Genomic DNA, 22657 nt, shown 5'->3' on the forward strand with positions numbered 1-22657 from the left:
TACAGAGATGCTGGAACACCTCCTTCTGTCGCAATAAGCGTTGGCGTCCAGCACGATATAATTTTAAGTTGGTAATAAACTGAACGTCCGTCTGACATTACTAAGAGCTTGAAGGTCTAGCACATGCCATGATATTCAGCGAGTATAACCCAACCTAACCGAACTGTAAACATTTTTACGACTCCTTACAGGACACTTCCTAGCTCAGTTTAGAGAAGCTACACGCTTCATATACATATGTATGATATATTCTTGTCGATTTTAAATTAGTCCTTCCGATATTAAATGCGTTGCACTTTTCAAACTGGTTCTTTAACACAATTTGAAAATGTTATATTTTGAGCGTATAAGTAAACAATAATAGAAGTTTTATATATGCGGTATGGGTCCACGCTAGCTTTAGATGTTCTGCAGCCTGGCTTAATGATCACGGCAAACATAGAAGGTATTATAATTCTTGAATATTTTCCCGCAGCATATTATTAGTTAGTTCAAAAGAATATTGTAATATCTGTATGGGCATAAAAATAGCTAGATAGCATTCACCAGTTGATATATTGTATATAATATAGTTTTAGCCCAGCTTTTTGTAAAGCTTCTAGCTAAAGTGAAATTCGTTGAATATAGGTAATAATATAATGATTTACCGGATTGATTTAGAAATATACCGAAGTGAGACACTAAACAATCAATATAGATGTTTAGTTCATATGGTGTGTGTATATGCTAGAACTCCAAGGTTTGGAGCACGGATGAATTCTTTTAACAGAAATTCAATTCACCAAAAAAAGTCTTGTATTTTAGGGTGGATCAAAAAAAACTTAGCTATACAACTGTTGTGTTCCAATTTAAAACTATTATACTTTTATTGAGTTATACATTTTAAAAGGAAAATAATTTTCCCTTAAAATTATCAAATTCCAGCCTTTAAAAAACTTGATTCCGATCACTCAGTTTATTTGGCTATATGATTTATGAGCAGTTATTGGGGAGCATGTGTGCAAATTTTCCGAGCGATATCTTAAAAATATATATTTTATAAGGTCTACGAAATTTCCTTCTAGGTGTTACAAATATAATCGCAAACATAATTTGCCCTGTTCGTGATATAGAAAAGAAGATTGTGAGGCAGAGGACCTTCTTCTTGCAATTAAAAGCTCATGTTCAGAGAGCTTTCTTAGAGGTGGCTAAGTACAAATTTTTCAGAGTACCAAGCGAATAAAAATATTAGTTTTTTTCTTGACCCACCCTATTGTATTTGCACACACTAGCATCCTTATTACTATTATCAATTTTTTTGTGTTCATTTGAACATGTTCGATACGAAAGTGTACATTTTTCCAGTATCGTAGGGCTCAATGAAAATTTATTGCCTGTAGTAACATGATCTATAGCAAAACAGATGCGATGCACACTCTGTCATTCACACAAACACAAAAGCACATACACATAAATGTATGAATTTCGCGGCTATTAGGCGTACAACAGCAACAAAGCTTGGCCGTTGTGCGAGCACAGCCAAAAGGTCCTGCCGTTGGTCTAAGCGCGGAGCGAGCGCAAGGGTGTGGGTGGCGGCAAGTGGGCAATCGGGCAGTCAGCTGGAGATAGCACAGTGAATATTCGCTGTAATTTAGCAGCAATTTAACTTTTTTCCCACTGCAGCCAACGCTTTATCTAGTTGGATTTGTTTATTAGGAAAACGAAAACTGCGCTCGCCATTTGGTGCTTGTTTGCCATGTGCTCGTGCTTTATATGACTAGGATTTCCCACTAATTCTAGTATTTCTTTTACCACCTTTTTTATGTGCACACACTTCGTCATGCTTTTGCCGTCTGCGGGTTGGAAACTTTGCCATTTTTAAAAGTCAGCGTCGCATGTTCTTTTTCAATTTTGTTTGTCTTTCTCTATTTTTATGATTTTAGAGTGGCTTGGAAGTGCGAAAAATTGCGATAGTCACTATTTTAGGAAGTAACGGCAGTAATGGGTTGTTGTGCAGTCACGGAGGTAGCAATATGCCAAGCAAAAAACTGCGTTTGAGTGTGCGCATGTGTGTGTGTGTGAACTCGCGTGTGTATGGGTTGTTTGGAATGACTCGTTAGATCGATTGCTTGTTCTTTAGTTTATTATTCTTTATTTTCTCCCCTTTTTTCGCCGCTTTCTGATACTTTTTTGCCGGCGCTTTTGTTGTTTTTATAGTCTTATTTTACTTTTCGCTTTTATTACTATTGCTATGCCTGTGTTTTTTCGCATTAACTATTTACTGTAGTTGTTGTTCGTTAAAGTTAGTTCGCGGAAAGTGCGAAAAACTTCTGCCACTTGCCAAAAAAGTTAACGAAAAGTAAATAAAAGTTTAATTTCTTCTCACTACTTCATTTCCAATTCGTAATGGATTTTTTACCAAAGAAGAAAATAAAAAAACTTATTTCTTTGATAACATTTGTTTTGCAGTTGGCATGACAGCTATTCAACGGTACTGTAACCAGTACAGACCTGTTGAAATATTGATTTAATTATTATGGTTTAATTGATAGTTGATTGAAAGTGATGAGTTATGTATTGATTGATGTGTTTACATATTAATATTCGCAAAATGATTGAGAAAGGATCATGTAACCTCACATTGAACTCAGATTATTCAGAGGAATAAGTTGGGGGAGAAAAAGTGATAAAGAGGAAGAGTTAGAGAGTAACAGAAGGAGACTGAGAAAAAAATAAATATAAGTATTTGAAGAGAGAGAGAGAGAGAGAGAAGGAGAAAAATAAAGAGGGCTAAATAAAAGAAATACAAAAAGGGAAAGAGGAAAGTTGATAAGGGAAAGAGAAGAGAAGTGGAGAGTGAAAAATATACAGGGACTGAAAAAGATAAGTTTAAGAGTTAGAGGAAGAGAGAGGGACGAAGCTATAGAGAAGGAGAGAAAAATAGAGAGAAGAGAGAAGGCAGAGAAGGGGATGGTCAGAGACAGATAAATATATAGAGGAAGGAAGGTAAGGGTGGAGATAGACAGGAATAGATGGAAAGAGATAGAAGGGAAGAGGAAGATAGACCGATTGATGAAAAGGGAAGGTAATGAAGATATGGAAATAAGGAAAGGAGGAAAAAAGAAATAGAGAAAGCCAAAGATGTAGAGGGTCAAAGAAAGAGGGAAAATAGAAGGAGTAGAGGGAAAAGAGAGAGTATAGAGAAAAGAGAACAGAAGAGATAATAAAAGATAAGAAAGGCTAATCGGTAATAAATTTCTTGGACTAAATAAGCATGAGTAAATACTAAATCACTTTAAATTTTATTAAATTATCAAAAAAGTTCTTTAAAAAGTAAGTAAAGTCATTCTCCCACGATATTGATGCAAGATTTCCGGCCCATTTGCTGTTCAAAAGTTGAATTAGTAACATAAACCGAAGAAGCATATTTTGGGGACCCTCTAGGAACGAACTCGGTTTTTGGGAGGAATCTTTATAGAATAAACATATAAGGAACTGTGAGAATATCTGCAAACAGCCATTTTTTGGCTATCCACATTTGAGACATACTTAGGCATATATATATTAATGGTTACCGACCTCCTCCTCCTTCTTTTCTTTCATCCTCTCCTCTTATGTTTTCTAAATATGGTGTGTGTCTTAATAAAATTTTACACACGGAATAAGTTACAAATGTGAAGGCTTGAATCTTCTCAGATTGATAGAAATGAGTTCAATAACAGTTTTAGAGAAGCAAGACGGCTTGGATCTTAGCTTACTTTTCTCAATTCTAAATCGAAAATATTTGATTTTTAGAAGAGCTGTGAAAGAAAATAAAAAACCTCTCAATTATTTTCTTAAATATTTGTTTACTTGAAACTAAAATTTAAAACCGTTCGAATGCACTCAAAATAAAACGAAAGCCCAACAGAGAAACCAAAACCCTAAAAATAAAATAACTGTCATGCAAAATACTAAGCGCCTTACCCATACAGCATTCACCACAACCGAAGACTATAAATACTTTTATGTTACTCGAAATTACTTTGCAGCACCACTAGACAAAACTCTCGAACTGTACAAAATTTTAATATTTACATATCTATAAATTTGTTAGTGCACAACCAATGGAACCCATAGACCCCGAGCTGCATGCAGACTTGTGTCGAAAAGTGAAATTCAATTAAGCACTTCGAGAGAGTAAAGAAATATTGGCCATTACTTACAACTAACAAAAAATGTAATAAAAGTGCACAACAACAACAACAACGGCAAGGCGGAGCAAATGGGCAAAAACGCAAGAGCAAATTAAAATAAACAAAACTGGCAGTAAAAGTTAGTAGCAACGAAGTGCCTAAGAAAATAATACGAAAACAACACAGACACACTAACACACACAAACACTCGAATACACCAACGGCGGTGTATGCCGGTGCGTATGCGTAACTTTGAAAACACTTTTCGCTTAGAGTTGCACATGGAGTTGGAGTGGGTAGGCAGAGCAGCATGTAAGAGAGTTGTGAAATCTCACGTAGGGCGTATTCTTAAATGCTGTTGCCACAAAGTACATATGTTTTGGCAAAATTGTAGATGGTAAATTTTTATGTTAAAGACTTTAATTAAAATGTTTAGACTAATAAATGCAGAGATTTCGCTCGAAATACCTTACCGCCGCAAGCTTTTATTCTAATATTTTGAATTTCATTGTTTCGGCAATTTATTGCAGCGTGTTATTTTTGCGCTTACTGCAGGGTTCGAATGAAAAATTTTTGAACAAACACATTTATCATAATCAAGCATATTATCTGCCTTAATTCCATAACAGCGAAAAGTTTTCTTTGCGCTTATTCACGCGAAGTGCAGTTTCGGCTTCCATTTTGTGTTGAAATGTTTATGTATGTATATATGTATTAGTGTATATGTGTATATACTTATATGTAAGCATGTATATAAGTAAATATAGACGTATGTATGTATGTATTTATGAATGTATGCTTGCGTATATCAAAACTTCTACCGAAGCGTTTTTTCGGCGAAGCAAGTGATTAACATAAATGCTGCCGATAATGAGGATGAAGTGCAGTTACGCCGAAAAAGCAGCTTAAAAGCATTAATATTAAAGCGTGAGTTGGAAAAACACTTTTTCAAACGGTTAACTGTACAATAAATTTGGGAATAAAGTTGATGTTTACTTACATGTTATTCTTGTATGGAGGGAAGAGTACGAAAATTTTAATACAATTTTTTATTTAATTTTTTTTTTTTAAATATGGAGGAAAAAAGGGTGTAAATATGACAATATGAGAGGAAAAAATTTCAATTTTTTTGAAAAAAATTGTACCACTGTGCCTTTTATATAAAACAATTTGCGTCAGTTAGTGGCCTATTTTATGAGATATCGATCTTAGTTTTTGTACACATCATTTTTCCATCAAGAAGCTGCTCATTTGTCAAAAATGGCGATATCAGATCACTATGGCATATAGCTGCTATACAAAATGAACGATCAATACCTAAACATTCTATGAAAAACTTTTTTGTTTGGCGAGATATCTTCACCCAATTTGGCATAGAATATTCCCACGAGCAATGCTATAATACATGAAAAAATATTTCAGATCGGACTACTATAGCCTATATGCCATACAGAATGCGTGATCAAAATAAAGTCCTTGTAGGAAAAACTTCTTTAATTGATAAGATTTCTTCACAAAATTCGGCTTAAGATATTATCTCAGAGAATGCTAAAATCTCTGATAAAAGTTTTGTAATCAGACAACTATAGCACATAGCTGCCATGCAAACTGGTCAATCAAAATCAAGTCTTTGTAGTGAAAACTTTTTTATTTGCCAAAATATCGTTTTTAAATATGACGTAAAATATTATCAAATATAGTGCTATAATATCAGGATTCAGATCAGACATATATAGCATATATGTGCTATATAAACAGACTGATAGAAGAAAAATGAAGATCATTTATAGCCTTTTATACTATGAGAAATGCACTTTGGAGGTGTATTACTGCTTCGTGCAGCGCAGCTTAGCACTTTTCTTGTTTTTTCTTAATTCAAATTACTATCTAACATTAATTAGCATATTTGTCAAAGCTAACATATGCATTGGTTATACAAAGTACAACAGTGCGTATTAGCAACCAATATGTGTGAGCAGAAGTCTAGCAAGGAAACCAAATATCCACTTCTTTGAAAAAAAATAAGCAAAATATAGCACTTATTTTGCAATACTAGTGCAAAAGACATCATGGTTTTCGAGCATTAGAAAGCAGCTATTGCCACAGCCCCATAGAGCGCTTAGTTACGCATTCCGTTGCATTTTGCACAATTTAAGCTTCATGCACATTTACAGATATAATTTATATACGAATATATACACATGTACATTCTCATTTATATCTCTATATGCTTGCACCCTTTATATTATAGGATACAGCATAAGTTGTGCGATATTATATTGCTTGCATACATAAATCTCAGTACAGCCAAATATCTATCACTCGCTCTCACTTTTCGCGCTGTCGCTTCGCTTGTATTTTTGCACGGGTGTTTGGCTGGGAAGATACTCGTTAAAAATCACTTAAAATTCCATCATCATAAATTTATCAAATTTTCGTTGCAGTCTTTACAAGGGGAGCAAGCAGTCGAAATTATTACAAAATAATATTAAAATTTTAACGAAAACGTAAGATTTTGTTGGTTACAAAATTATTAAAGCGAAATTTATTTTCATAAGTTGTAATGAGTGTAATATATGTGTTCTGATTGCATTCCTAATGCGCATTTCGGTTAATAGAGACTACAGCACGTACTTGGACGTGATTAATGTAATGGCACGACGTGACAGATGAGTTTCAAAGCACCGCTTGACCAATCGGCGCTAGCCTTTTTTTGAGCGATGAACAAATTGTGTAAGATCCAACGTGACCAACTTTATCTTTCCAGTAAAAAGTATTTGTATCTGCCCGCGCACATCATCAATAGTTTCGAGAACGACCTTCACGAAATTCTTTTTGGAGTGATCTACCATCTCGATTGAATTCAACATATCATCGATTAATGTCGGTCCTGATTTCCCAAAACTGGATTAAGTTTTGTCATGCACTGTTGCGACTTAATTCTATTTCTTGGCCGGTATGAATATTTTAAGTTACTACAACAAAAATAACGCTCGTATGTCAAAATTATCTGACTATCTATAACATCGAAAAAATCAAAATTCAGGCTGCAGTTGTGAGTTACCGCCATATAAAAGGTAAAATGATTTTTGAAAATTCAATATATACAAAAAAACGCAAATTTGTATTTTTTTGGGAAAAATGAAAATTAACGAAATTTTTTTTCAAAAACGTATGATAATAATTAAAAAATAAAAAATTATTTTCAATAATTTTATGCATTCAAATATTTTTTTTCATTATTTTTGCTCTGATTGCCAATTTTTTTTTTTTGGTGGAAAAATCTGAAAATTCAAAAACAAAAAAAATTAATAATAATTAAAAAAAAAATATTTTTAATTGTTAATATATTGTTATGCATTAAATTCGTTTTCATTATTTTTGCTTTGATTTTTGATACTTAGTATATATTTGTCCAAAACTTGTCATTATTTGATATATATTTTCTATAATATATTTACAAATTTTTTTTGCCAATAACTACTAATTTCAAGACTTCATTATTATTTTTTAATCGATTTTGAACATTTTTCCGTTAGGTGGTTGAACTAAATTTGCAGCAAAATGATAACAAGCGGATTTCATACAACTCTCTGCTTAATATTTCCCAAATTTCTATGCAAAAAAAAAAATAAATATAATTGCCGACCTTGACTTGCCATCAAAGCTGCCAATTATCTTAACGGTTCCAATTTTTCGAGCACATTTTATCACGTAATAATTCTGCAAGTTCACATTAGCATAGAAACAAACCAGTTTTCGCTGCACAGTGTTAATCTAGAGGTGTTAATTTTCACGCTGCCGCCCAACAATGTGGCTTAATGACACTTAAAACGTCGGCCACCGCGCCACCACGCTACCCACAGTACCGGAACCGCACAGCTAGATTCGTTTACAAACATCTTGGGGTCGCTTTTCAACAAGCCTGCCTGATAGCAAGGTAGCTACTGCAAAGCCAAGTGTAAAACTGTGCTTGAATTCAACTATTTTTATTTACTTAACTTTTTTTCTATAAAAGTATACTATTAGTTGACTTCTATTTATTTTAATTCGTTTTTTTCAGCACTCAACTACAGGGAAACAAGTTTTGTCATATGTAATTAAAAGTGTCAATTTTCGTTGTGACCACTTGAGTGCGTTGTGCTTGAAATTTCAGTATTTTGGACTTCCCTCAAGCAAACGCTTTGATGTTAAGCACTCGCATGAAATACAAGCCGCACGTTAATCGCTTAAGTGGTTATGTAAAAAAAGATTAAAATTAATGAAGCCCGCAAATACCCAAGCCTCGGGCTCGCCATTAGGTGAGTAAACATTTAAAAGCTCAGCAGCGCTACCGCTGGCGGAAATCTGACAAATATGCCGTCAGCTAATCACCGATGGATTGCACGTGACAGCTGCCAAATCACTTTACTTCAGGTTGACGCTTAAATGACGCAATTTTTAATCAATATCCACGTTTTGTGCTTTTAGTTACGTTTTATGTTACTCTGCTTGGAGCCTCGCAGTTCTAATTCAGCACAGTAAGCTTTTTACAGCGCGATTAGTGTAATTAGCAAAGAATATTTTAGTAACTGATTTTTGAAAATTGCAAATTAAGTAAAAAATTAGTTCGAATTTAAATATAGACTTATTTAATATTCCTTAGTTAAGTAATTTTAGGCCGATAGAAGTTATTGATACACAAGAAGAAAGGTTAACTTCGGTTGCGTAGAATATAATACCTTCAAAAATAGAAAAAGCTATTACAAGAACTTGATTATGTTCGTTCAGTTTGTATAGCAGGTATAAGCTATAGTGATCCGATCTGAACAATTTCTTCAGAGGCTGCATTATTGCCTTTGGCAATGATCCAAGCCAAGTCCTGTGAAGATAGTTCGTCAAAAGAAAAAAATTCCATACACGCATTTGATTCCGATTGTTAAGTTGCTATGGCAGCTATATATTATAGTATTCTGATATCAGCGGTTCCAACAAATAAGCAGCTTCCTGGGGAGAAACGCACGAGCAAAATATCAGATCGATATCTCAAAAACTGATGGACTAATTCATGTATTACATATAAGTAAATGATCAGCATGACGAGCTGAGTTGATTTGGTAATGTTCCTCTGAATGTCATTATATATAATATGACCAAAACAACTCAGTTCGTCATGCTGATCATTTACTTATATTTATAAAAGGTGTCCGATGTTTTCTTTTGGTTGTTACAAACTTCGTGGCAAACTTCTTTCTGTTATTCCTCTTCTTTACTAGCGCAGACAACGCCTACATTGTTATAACAATAGCGTGCCAGTCGTTTCTTCTCTATTTTATACCAATTCAGCCATTCATCTTTCTATCTGATATTTGCAATGATCTCTTCCCCTACTTCCACCGGCGGGTACTGAAACGAATACTTTCGAAGCTGCAGTGTTCTCATCCCAAAACCATGACCTCTTGATTCCCTGAATTATATCGCCATATATCTCGTATAGCTCATCGTTCCATCGATTGAGTTATTCGCCTTTGCCAATACCAAAAACCATAAATCTTCCGCAAAACCCTTCTGTCGAACGCTCTAAAGGCCGATGTCACCATAGGAAGAAGTCACACGAAAGAGAGTCGCATTGTGTATAACATTTAGTGGGGATAACTTTTATTTACAATTCCCAGGTGCTTTTTTGACAGAGTGTATGCATTCCGTATATCGATCGGTAGAATTCTGTTGCAGTACTCCGTGCGATATTAAATAGAATATTAAATTATATCCTATATTTAATTTACAACTTTTATAAATTCGTAATTATTCCGCTTTCTCAGCTTTATGATAATATTCTCCTTTATGACAAACATCATACTAATGACTGGCCTCTTAAAAGGTTCAACAAAACCATTATCAATTCATATTAAGTATTCTTATTAAGGCAATACAAGCACACATTATTTAGCCTTACATTATTATAGCAACTAAGAAAAAATAAAGTTTTGAAATAATAAAACAAAATTACAAAAACAAAAAGTAATTCATTTAGTTCATTTAATATTCACAAACGTCGAACAAAGAATTCTTCAAGGTTATTAATATTATAAATTCTCTTTGTGGTTACATTATTGGAGTCAATATGCACATATGTAGTCCCGCTATACACAAATACCATATCATACGTACAAGTCTATATCGTGCATATGTGCAATGAGGCTTCGCCATAAATGCATAAAATCATGTACTACAAAAACAACTAAAGTAATTCAAACTACATGAAGCTTCGCATTAGCAGAATAATAGATACGGTGTGGAGTATCATAAATATTCAAAAAGTTGAAGTGCAACGTAAAATGATAAAATAAAATAAAAAAAACTTAAAACTGAAAATAAAATCATTTATTCGAATTAATATTTTGGACTTCGTATATTTTATAAATTTTTGGAAAAGCTGGCAGTAGCATTTGTATAGCACTCAAATTTATTTCATTGTACTGAATCGTTCCCCAATCTTCAATATGTCTTTATAAATATTTTTAATCAACTCCGCGCTGAAATGCAGGCAATATTTCCTTGAAAAATTTTCGTATACATAATATAGGATAGTCGAAAAAGTCTTTTCGTATTTTGTCAATAGATGATTTTACATATATATACAGCATCTTTAGGAAACTGTGTGTCTATGCTGGATATATTATCTATATATCAAAAGACTAACTCTAAGCTTTTGTCAGCTCTTATAAGCTGTCAATTGTATATATTGAGAGGCACTTTAAAAATCTTGCAGCACAGATAAGAAAGTCGCAAGCAAGATCTCCGACAGTCTTCACTGTTGGGTGAAATAGAAAAAAATTTTAATTGCAAAATTTTCAAAAAGGAAGCCGTACGAAGAGTAGAAACTAACGTAAAGGAAACTAAAGTTGAGGCTAACAGGCTAGAAGTGTGCATGTGTGCGTATGCATACATACACTACGACTCAAAGCATCACAATAAACTAAACGAACAGCATTTTACGAGCTCGTCCATGATTTATGAGTGACATCGTTTTGCAGGAACATGAAAAGTACGGCAACATGTGTGCACATAAGCACAGAAACATACATGTGTATGTGTGTAATCGTGACTACAAATGTTTGAGTATGTTAGTTGTACTACTGCTTATGTTAGCAGACAGGAGTATATAAATTTTTAGCTGATAAAATATGGGTTTATAATTTTTCGTGTTAGCAAAGGACAAATAAACGTTAGACATTTCGGCAGTAAAAAGAGAAAAGCAGAAATTAAATATTTTTAGTTCTCCTCAACAAGCTTAATTAATGCTAAAAAATAAGTAAGTGTGTTTTGCACTCATTATTGTTTGCATTTACGGTATTTTGCAGCCGTAAAAGTTCGAAAAAATCTACGAAAAAACAATTAAAAAGTTTACATGCTTTTTATCGCACAACCGTACGAGGCCAGGCAGAGGCGCCGTTAAGCGAAAAATGAAATCAAAGCAACCGATACACGAATCCAATCTATGGAAATGACATCTCCGCGCCCAATGTACTGCAACGTGCGCCGCCACTTGGGTTGTTGAACTCATAAAAGTATGGCATTGATGCAACGTATGCCACCAGCGAAGCTGCCGATGCCATCACCAGCGAGGCAGCCCAGCCAACACGCCGCTCTCATGCGCTGCTGCGTTGTTGCTGTGATGTGCAGCAATTGATGCAATGACTCATAAATTTTGCTAAAATTTTATAATACTAAAAATGGATTTTTGTATTTTACAGCGCATCATAAAAGTCAAATACACGCATGACACCAATGCACGAGTGGCTAATATAAATACTGTTGCTCCCAAGCGCACATGCACACGTACAGTACATGCGAACTGCAGGCTATGAGGCTATGATGTGCTTGTGCTAAATTTTTTATGAATAATACGCGGCTTCACTTGTGATTACTTACGCTTGGCTGGCGCAGATGCCGTTGACAATTGAAGAATTCTTTTGCGTACTGCATAAAGTTAAATTAGTTGAACTAAGGAGTACTTAAACCGACTGGGCGACAGCGGTAGTAAAGTTAATTCAATTAAGCGAGTTTTATATTTTCTGCCTATTTTTTGTGATGATGTTTGGAAGCATATTTAATTTTCTGTCGAAGTTACGAGGGTTGACGTAAGTGCTTTTGGTGCTGAGTGTGTTACACTGTACACGCGAGATATTGAGAACATAAGTTTTGAGAAAGCCTTAAGAGATGGTGTATTTCAATATTTTTTTCAGTACTCATTAATGTCAAAAAGCATTCTTCTTTCATTATCGTTGAATAGTCATTAGTAAATAACAATTACCAATTTGAGAAATGATAGTTTTTTTAAGTTAGCTACAGATTTACGGATTCAAAATAATTTTAATTGAAGAGCTCTTGGCGGAAAAAAAAATTGTTTGATCACCCTACACATCAAGTAAGTGCATAAAAGTATAAGACAATTGAGTGAACTTGTCTTCCTTCGAATAATCTATTGAAGTTTGTGGATCATGCAGGAACCTATATGACTTTTTTATATATCCACTAAGCTTCACTTGGTGTATATAAAGAAGTATTTTAACATTTTCTAGTTTCGTTTCAATTTCATCCAACCATTTCTTCGATTATAATAATGTTTTGAATACTATGGGTGTCATCGTTTACTGCTTTGAAATTAGTAGATTCTTCAGAAACTTACATGAATATATTACATATATATCAATAATGACACACTAAGCATATACATATAGAGAAGTATCATTTTCTGAAATCGTTTCTTGAATTTAAATGTATATCAAAACTCAAAATGTAGAAATTTAGTTACATTTTATTTTTAATTTTTTTTGGTCGATCCGCAAAAAATTTTCCTGAAATATCTTCGTTTTATCTGGAGGTAAATAAACATATATAACTGTACTATACTCTGCGGTGTGATCTCCACTAGTTGGAATTTGTGGCGTGGGGGATGAAAGTATGGGGCCACTAGTCCAGAGAGGTAGGAGTTCGCTCCAACCAGCTGATGCGGATTTTAATACATATAGTAGAAATTTATTGATCATGCAGAAACCTATAAGACTGTATTATATCTCTGAATTAAAATTTTATTTGTTCTGATCTTAAAAATTCGAACTAAATAAGGACCCTTTGGTGCTTTCGATTAATTTTTTGAAGTTTGTAGATTTTGCAGAAGGCTATATGACTGCATTATATCTCCATAATGACGCATAAAGTGTGCATGAAGAGTTATCTTCAAAGTTTCTGACTTCATTATTATTACCCCAATCATGTCTTTTAGTATATCGTATCACAAGTCAAAACGTAGAAGTTCGTTCATGTGAAGAATATTTTCAGTTTTTCTGACTTTATATGTATATTCAAAGTCCACAAAGAAATATCTGTTTTCTGACTTTGATTAATATTTTGAAGTTTCTAGATTTTCTCTTTGGAGATTTAAGAAATTAAAAGTTGATGCTTCCAATCAGGCAGTTCATTTATCGACCTTTTCTTTTTCGACAAACCAAATTATGATTTTCGATTGTACTATTTTGTTAGATCTACGTGCTATAGGTTTTAAAAAGCATTAGTAGAAGTTTGAAGGCGAGGTAAAGTGAAAAGGCGAACCATCCGCTCCATGTGGACTGGGTTAGGCACCCACCACATAAAAAACGCCCCATATGAAAAGTAAAAAAAACAGCTTCGGATTTGCTGGTAGTGTACGAAGGTAACACAAAATATCTCCTGCCATTAAAGAAACAGTCCTCGCGACCAGCCTTCCTCATCACTGTTGATAGTCATAACTTTGAAGTCGTAGGTAATGTCGTCTATCTTGGGACCAGTATTAACAGCAATAACAATGTCAACCTCGAAATCCAACGCAGAATAGCTCTTGCCAACAGGTGCTACTACGAAGTGAGTAGACAATTGAGAAGTAAAGTCTCTCTCTCGACGAACAAAGGCCAAACTCTACAAGTCATTCCTTATACTCATTGGTCACGGCGAATATCGCAATTGATGGAATGATTAGCTGTATGAGATATACGACGACATTGACATAGTGCCTGTTCTGAGAGTATTCGGTGCAATACCCCCCAATTAGAAACACCAGGTGGAGGACCTGGCTTCGCTGGGAATCTCCAACTGGCGCCACCTTGCGAAAAGAACAAACGACTCGTCCATAACCGCGTAAGCTTGACCTCGAGGTTTCAAAAGGTACTTCGTCAAAATATTCACATTACTAATGATGGTTATGGTTATTGAGTGTTTTTGGTAAATTCTCTTTCTTTACTAACATTTCTAGTAAAGTGGAATTGGAACCACCACGACTGAATCGAAGGTTGCTACATTGCAGAGTAAAGCAGAAGCTCCAAAAAACTGAAAATAGTAATGGAAAACTTCTTATTGCTTTTTCTATCCGCAACCATCTAAAATATATTCGCGGCAGATTATCAACACTGTTCCGTACCACCAAAACTAAATAAATTTTCCTAGAAAAGCGTAATGTATTCACGAAACCAATATCAAGCTCCTAATCAATGTAATTAAAATCAACCAAATTGACACACCAACTTCAAACCAATTCAATTTATCACTAAAGCATGCAATTTGCCATGAATTGAAGCATGGATCATAGAAAACTAACGGAACAAAACTAGACTATGAATCAGAAGACAAGCGCTGCTTAATGGCAACACCGCTTCTGCCGAGACCCTGAACATGCACGATTGAGAGTGTGGCAGAGGCGCCGCAAAGCCTGACACCCAGCTCGTCTGGCCACAACAAATTGAGACAAAATTAAATTAATATGCCATTTAATTGAAATTTAACCACATTTGCATTTATCGATGCAAAATATGCACAAACATAATATATCCGAAGGATAAGCAGACATGTGGACTCACCTACATATGTATACGGTGATGGTAGAGGACACAATTTATACGCATCAAAGGGGATGGGTCACGGAGGAAGTAAGCCATTTCATGTTGGTGACACTCGAGTTAAGCTTGCCATGTGTGTGTGTTTATGTGCAGATGTTAAGTTTGAAAATTGAATATTGTATGCAATAACGTGAAACTTCCTCAATTTCATTAAACACGAAATTTGATTGAAAATTAATGTCCGTACTTACGCGCTGCCGCCCGAAGGCTATAGTGACCGACCAGCAGTGACCAGTCGCGCAATGTGCAGCAGGTGTGGTGAAAATAATGTGATTGGAGCGAGCGCAAGAATAAAGCTGTCAACAACAGTTCATCGCCCGCGGGGTGACGAGATAGCGAATGGTACTCGCACACATATTATATTCGTATGTGATAACGTGATCTTTTTTTCGGGTTTAGCTACGCTGATAAAGAGGAGGTAACTCAATTTGTATGGCTGATTTGGATTTTTGGGGAAATATGTGTTGGTTTTATATGATAGATTTCAGTGAGTCAAAAAATTAAAGGAAATTCAAAAGCTGAGACCGTAAGAGTTATATAAAAATATTTAAAGAATGCAGGATATAAGACTTTCTCAGATTTAATACAAAATAAGGACTGCACAAGGCTTTTCAATAGAGCTGCTGTCAATGTAGGACTATGCCAATGTTGGACAAGTTTTGATTTTCGTACAAAATCCAAAATTATTTTCAATTTTAATCACAATAAGAAAGGGAGGTCTAAGTTTGAGTTTAACAGGAAATTTTAAACTTTAAAAATTTTCAATGATCAAAGTCGAGGTCATATTTTCAAGTGTTTCGGTTCGGCAGAGGTCTACATATTCGATATTTTGGGACTTAAAACTTTTTTAGAGTCCATTTTATATAATTTTAGGGAAGACAACAAACATTGAGGAGTATCCTCATTGGAGGTAGAAAAAGTATTTTCGTATTTTGTCAATAGATGTCGTTGCAGTCGTATATCTCCAGTGCTACCGATCACATTGTGTCATACCATAAGTGTTGGAAAGGTAAACTTCATTGAAGCAAAAAAAAAAATTAAATTCGGGGAAGTTGAAAAAGGTTCCAGCTGTTCAAAAATGAATGAAAATAATAAAGAAATTTACTATATTTTGAAATTTTTAAATAAGTAAGGGAAGAATGCCACTTTAGCCACCAATGAAATATGTAAAGTTTACGGGGACGATGCTGTATCAGTTCGTGTAGCACAACATGTGAAAGATCCACCTCGCTCTGCTCGACCTATAGTTGAAAAAGTCGATGGAGTTATGGAAAAGATTCACCAGGACCATCACATAAGAAGCCATGACATCGCTAAGGAACTTAACATTCATCATCAAAGAGTTTTGAGCTATTTAAAAAAGGCTGGCTACAAAAAGAAGCTCGATGTTTGGGTACCACATGAATTGTTTGTGAAAATTTTAATGGACCGAATTAACACCTGTGATTCTTTGCTGAAATGAAATGAAATCGAACCATTTCTAAAGCGAATAGTAACGGAAAACGAAAGTAGATCAAATACGACAATAATGTGCGAAGAAGATCATAGTCCAAGAGTAGTGAAGCTTAAAAAATTGTAGCATTGACGACTCGAAAGATTATACTGAGTGTTTGGTGGGATTGGAAAGAAATCATCCACTATGAGCTGCTATAGCCTGGTCGAACGATTGATTGTACATTTTACTGTCAACAACTCATGAGATTGAAGCAAGCAATCGAAAAATCGGGCAGAACTGATCAACGGAAAGGGCTTCGACCACACACAACTTTGATGACTCGGCAAAAACTGTGAAACCTTCGTTGGGAAGTTTTGATGCATTCACCATATAGCCATGACCTTGCACCATCGGACTACCATTTGTTTCGGTCAATGCAGAACTCTCTTAATGGAGTAAAGTTGGCTTCAAGAGAAGCCTGTGAAAATTGCTTGTCGCAGTTTTTCGTCGAAAACCCAAACAAGTTTTACACTGATGGAATAATGTCTCTAGCGGAAAAATGGCAAAAATTTGGTTCATTAAAGTTTGTAGTTTTGTAATTAAAAAAAAAAATAAGTTAAAGTTTGATTAGAAATATGAAAATACTTTTCCGACTAAATATATAATATAATACATATATAATATTTGTACTATAAAACGAAGTTATAAATTGTCTTATATGAAAAGTAGGCGCGATTGTAGTCTGATTTCTTCCGTTTTCACACCATAGCATAAGAATATTAAGAAATATTTTGCACCAAATTTGGTTGATACTGGTCGAACAGTTCCTAATACAATAAATTTCATCTAAGAGTGGGTGGTGTTCCAATCACTGTTCAATTTTTACACTGAGTCTTATGCAAGCTTCTCTGGTTCTAAAGCCAATGCTTCTGACGTATTTCTTCAGTGAGTTAATGCCGTTTTACAAGTTTTTAAAATAACGGTTATACAAGGGCGTGTGTATCACTTAATTTCAAGAATTTTTAAATAGTATGTGAAGACGATGATACGACTTTAGGTTATTAAAACAAAATGATACTTACATTCAATTATGCCTTCAGAGCCGTCAAAATCTGGAAAGAGAAACGAACATTGTTTATAAAAACCAATTAAGTAAGTTACAATAAATTTACTAAAACATAATTTTTTCACTTACTAATTCTTTGCACCTAAACTATTTGCATTATTTACAACTCGATTCTATTATTTACCAAAAAGGGTTTTACTCCATTTCCGAAAATTCGAAATTGACAGCCACAGAATTCAATTAAAATCGAAACATGCACGTAGGTGGTCAGCGAAATGCTTTAAATATCCACAGGGTGGAATTTATGACGACATGCCAGCGTACACGACATGCGGAGCTACACATAATGCGCTTCAAAAAAGAAGCGCACAGCAAGAATTATGCTCATATTATGTAAATAATGGTAATTATTGTTACTATCGAGTTTGTTAAGCAGAAATATTGAATGCTGGAAAATAAAGGCACTTAATTACTCATTAAATGACTAACTAATGCTTCCCAACGACTGAGAGGCGAACAAAAATGCCGCGATGTGTGGGATTAAAGCATAAATATAGGCATATAAATGATATATTAAACTCGTGTCAAGTTAGCGAAGCGACGTTAATTTTTTTAGTGTAAAACTTATATTTTATTTTAAACTTCAATCTTATCTTCTTAGTATTGCTTTGAAACCTTTAACTTCCCTTTAGCTACTATCTTCATTTCTTACCTCTTAAAACCATCTATCTTCGCTTCAGCTCATTGACATTTAAAAATTTTGCACAAATTACCCAAAATATCACTTAAACTGTCTATAGAAACTCCCCACTCCTCTAGTGACATTCATATGTGCCTTTGAATTCGTGTGGTTCAACTAAGATGGCAAGGCTCAGCAGCAGTGCAGGTCCTTTGTAGCTGCCAACAGCAGGTGTGCTTCAAAGAGGACTAATAACGTGGTATTCGGATATAGATACCTAAGTGGCACACGCATGCAAACACGTGCAATACACACAAACATACAAGCGCGTTCTCACCGATATTCTTGGCTTGTTTTGCATTGAACGGTGCCTGTCGTGCTGGTTTTGTAACCGGTTGTATTGGCTCACCGGTCAGCGTACAAGCAGGCAGGCAGGCAGGCAGTCGGTCGGTCGGCTGGAACATGTGCGCTGTTCGTTAGCGATAAGGACATTTCCATGTAATCATGGATGAATAATTGGATTTTGAATCTCAGTTGGTGACTGAAATGGTCACATGCTGGCTCCGGCCTATCTGCTGTATAGTTTGTGTATATGTTTTTGCTGCAAGCACATGGCAACGACATGTTTTGTACTTGGACAGCTGTATTGGTGAGCATATGTGAAAGGATGTACACAAATGCTGCTTGACTAGCGATTATAACCCAAATAATATTCACACCGGGAAGTCCATATTAATATTTAGACATTTTCTAAATCTTATTCATTTATTACATTCGAAATGTGGAGATGTGTGTATTAAATATAAAGGGTGTTTTTAGGAGCATGCAATTCCTCTTTTTTTTTGTTCTAGAAAAAAGAGAGACACACTTCCAATGAAGTCATAATTTTACGGTCACCAAAAGTTCGGTGCGATAAAGCAAAAGTGCTGTGCTGTTTCTGATAACAAGTTACTGCAGAGTTTATAACCTATTTTTGTTACAATCGGGAAGCAAAATATAACGAATTATTTGTCTTTGGAGCAGTCTCTCTACAAAATTATGAACCTCCAAAAACGCACCCTATATATAGTGACTATGACAATAACGTTTTGGGCTTAAAAAAGTAATAAATTAGATATCTGTTGTAGGATATAAATAAAGAAAATCTATCTTTATATATTTTTATTTATTTGTTTTTGATCTGCTTCAGTGAAAATTGTTAATAATTTTACCTATAGACCAGGGTTGATATTTTTATAGTAGGATAAACACATTAGAAAAAGAAGATATTTTAATGAAAATAACATGATGAATAACAATATTGAATAACATAATGATCCATGAAAATTTATTGAAGATATCTCGTCAAACGAAAACGCTTCTTTACAAGCACTTTATCTCAGTTGTGCAGTTTGTATTTGCAGCTATGTATATGTTACAGTAGTCTGTTATATTCGTTTCAAATTTACAAATTGATATTTCAAATATTGAAACATGAGTTTACATATGACAGCTCAATTGAAAAGACCACAACCTAACTTGCCAAAACAAATTTTTTGGGAAAATTAGTTTTTTGTTTTTTGTACTCAACTTAGTTCCCTTCAAGTGTGATATACTGATTATTACTTTTCGAAATCAGTTTTTTGTTTTGAAAATTTCAATAACAATACCGATTCGTCTTTTGGTTCAAAATAGGGCGCAGTTTCGGCGAACACCTCCTTATTCGTCGAAAATTTCTTTCCAGTGAGCATACTTTTGATATAAGGGCAAAGAATAGTCACTAGGGCCAGATCTGCAGAATATGGTGGATGCAAAAATAATTCGAAGCCAAATCATGGATTATTGTAATCGTTTTAACAGACTTGTGATCATTTAAATTTATACTTTATAGGGTCTCGGAAGTTTCCATTTAGGTATTACAAACGTCGTGGCAAAACTACAATATTATATACTACTTTAGATCGTAGTTTAATAATTAACGGGATTCCGGAAGTTGAAGATTAGACCATTGACTATGACATACGGATGGTAGGTACATAGTAGACTAATAGAGTGGACATTGTATTGGAAATGATGACAGGTCAGCAGAGTATATTGGTGACTATTGAGTGCATCTGTATTTTGTCTCCTGTTCAAAATCACTCATCGAAATCTTCTTCCTAAATTATGCAAACATGTCTTATCGAATTTAAGAAGTTTCATTATGAATCACAGTTTATATAATTGAACTAATATTGATAAATACAGGAGTGATCCCATTTGCACAGCAAGAAACGGCGGTTAATTGTGATCAAAAGTCTGCTTTGTTGATAAACCGCCTTGAAGCTGCCATAAATCTGTTGAGGCGACAAATATTATAATATAAACTTCAGCTACTAAGTCTTATCCGTAAAAGGTAAGACTATAGAGAAGCTTAAACTTTTATTTAACAAAAGTTGGACAGTGGAAGATGTACCGCGTAAGAAATAATAAGGCAATGTCCAGTGAGATCTTCATTGTGGTGTTATGAAGATTGCTAAATTTAACTTTTGCAGAGGTGCTGGTTGTTAACCAACACATTCTGAAGTCAACAGACCTGCGGGGTAAGGATGCACGTTTTTATGAGTTTATAGGCTTTGCAATATGATTAGATACACAGACGAATCTGTTAATAAAGTATAAAGTAGGATGCTATTGATAGTGTGGGCAGACTCTTTTTAACTATCTCTGAGTGCATAGTCAGCGAGAACTAGGATTGTCGCTCTACTGTGAATGCTCACCTCACCGAAATACAGCCTTCGAAGTAATACATTTTCTACTACCTGGATTGCAACCAATTTTGTTTGAAATATACTACAGTGTTCTAGTATCTTGACGCTAAAATTATTGTAGAGCTCTTAACAAAAAACTATCCCTCTAAATCTTTAGTGACCAGAATATTATTCTTTAATCTGTAGCTGTCAGATTACAATTTCACTCTTTCCAATCCTAAAATACTCGTAGATGCGGATTTTGCGCTAATCTCTTTGAGTAGGAGAGCTTAGGCGATTTTTTTTTCATTTTTTACCCGTACCTGTCTCAGAATATGAAGGCAGATCATATGGTCAGATATATAAAAGTATATATTTACATACATATACGCAAAAGTAAACATATACATTAGCATATTTATATTTACACTTACTTACTACCTCAATTTCATTACTTGTTATAAAAAATTCATTATTGGGCCCCTAGGTATGTGCGCCGAAGTAATTTACTCATTTCGCTTGCATTCGATTTCTTTTTCACAAAACAAAAAACAAATCGAAAGAATTACTTCATTTGCCTGATGCGTGGCGAATACTAATTTAGGATAAAAGCCTTTGTGCGTAATTTGAAAATCTGCATTACAATAGCCTTTAGCACGATAAGCGAGTGCACCACAAAAATCGTATGTGTACTCGTATGTGCGAGCATTCGAAACGAACGCCCAGTTAGCGAAAATGGGAGAATATGGGAACGAAAAGTTTTAATTGGAAATTTCATACCGGCCATGGATTTCAGTGGAGAAAAATACACAATGTTTGAAAAAAGGAATATCATTTTTCCCATTTTTAGTTTCTACACCTACGAAGGAATGAGGGAGGAATATACATAAGTTATTCGATTTTCTGTTGACCTCTTCCAAAGAGCAGATTGAAAAAAATGCAGTTTTCAATTAGAATTGTGAGCCAATTTATAGTAATAATTCATGGACAATCTGCTTCAGGAAAAGCTTTGGTGAAAGATGTGTTTTTCAGAAGCTTTCCGACTTCTCTTTTCAAATCCCAAACTTGGTTCACTCACCTTAATTTTTCATATAAACTTTATTAATATCTCCACTTAAAAGCTGAAATCTTCAGAAGCAAGAGAAGAATATGCAAAAGCTCCGCAGATTTGCTTTGATTTCTTGAAAAATAACTAATATCTAATTCGAATTGTGAGGAAAATGTTGAGTTATGATTCACAGCAGTTGTTCAATGAATACTTATAAAGAAAGCTTCATGAAAACTTTACTTGAAACTTTAGATTTAAAAAGCTTTTTTATCTCCCTATCATTATAATCTCTTAATTTTTTCTAAATTTTTGATTATAAGCTTCATATTAAGAAGCTTCTCTTTCTTATAACAACCAAACAATAAACTAATTTCTTTAAAGCTCTATTTGAAAGCTGTGATAATCAAAAGAATTCATAAATGCTTTACTGAAAAACTGTTATCTCAATACCAATCAAGTAACTACGTTCAAAAAGCTTTTTAAAACTTGTATTTGAAAGCTGCGATCTTCTTAAGATTTTCTTCCTTATTAAAACCAATCTATTAAATTAAAAAGCTTTACAAAAAAATAGATAACTATTTTCGAAAATCTTTATAAAAAGCTCTTCCTTAACATAATTAAAAAGTTAGCAATTTTAAAAAACTTTTTAAAGCGCTT

At 34.3% G+C, this 22657-nt stretch overlaps 1 protein-coding gene across 1 annotated transcript in view; it reads right to left on the reverse strand.

Moving 5' to 3' along the window:
- The window catches only part of LOC105232401 (uncharacterized), a 148820-nt gene that overhangs the window by 42922 nt on the left and 83241 nt on the right, over window positions 1–22657 (reverse strand). Inside the window, exon 4 of the mRNA XM_029552889.2 lies at window positions 17582–17611. The gene's annotated coding sequence lies outside the window, so the exon portion shown is untranslated. The remainder of the gene's footprint in view (window positions 1–17581; window positions 17612–22657) is intronic.

The sequence above is a fragment of the Bactrocera dorsalis genome, chromosome 1 (assembly GCF_023373825.1).
Source record: "Bactrocera dorsalis isolate Fly_Bdor chromosome 1, ASM2337382v1, whole genome shotgun sequence".
Taxonomy (NCBI): domain Eukaryota; kingdom Metazoa; phylum Arthropoda; class Insecta; order Diptera; family Tephritidae; genus Bactrocera; species Bactrocera dorsalis.